Below are 417 nucleotides of genomic sequence, written 5' to 3'. Positions count from 1 at the left end.
AGAGATGCGATGAGGCCAGCACGGATGATGGGCACCAAAGGTCCCTGCCATCCCCGCGCTCCCTCCCGTCAACTTGAGGTCAAACCGCAGCTGCGGAGAAACTTCCCGGGAATAAAGGCGAGGAAGCGGCGGGAGAGGCTTCCTTGGGAGGGAGTGAAATAGCCTTCACTGGAGGTTTCTCTGCGAGGGAAACACGTGGAGGCTGAAGCCCCGCAAGCTCCAGCCTTGCCGAGCATGGCGGGTGACCGGGTGGCTCTGCAGGGTCGCGGTGCAGCCCCTCGAAGCCCCGCAGCCGTGGCTGCCCTGGAGGGAACAACTCAGCCCGGGTGCGTGGGGCTCTCGCTGGGTGCGGGTGGAGCGTTTGGAAAGGGTAAAGTTTCTGTCCGAAGCACGTTAGCCAGTCCCTCCCCTTCCCCG

The sequence above is a fragment of the Buceros rhinoceros genome, unplaced genomic scaffold (assembly GCF_000710305.1).
Source record: "Buceros rhinoceros silvestris isolate BGI_N320 unplaced genomic scaffold, ASM71030v1 scaffold13282, whole genome shotgun sequence".
Taxonomy (NCBI): Eukaryota; Metazoa; Chordata; class Aves; order Bucerotiformes; family Bucerotidae; genus Buceros; species Buceros rhinoceros.
This window is presented reverse-complemented; position numbering follows the sequence as displayed.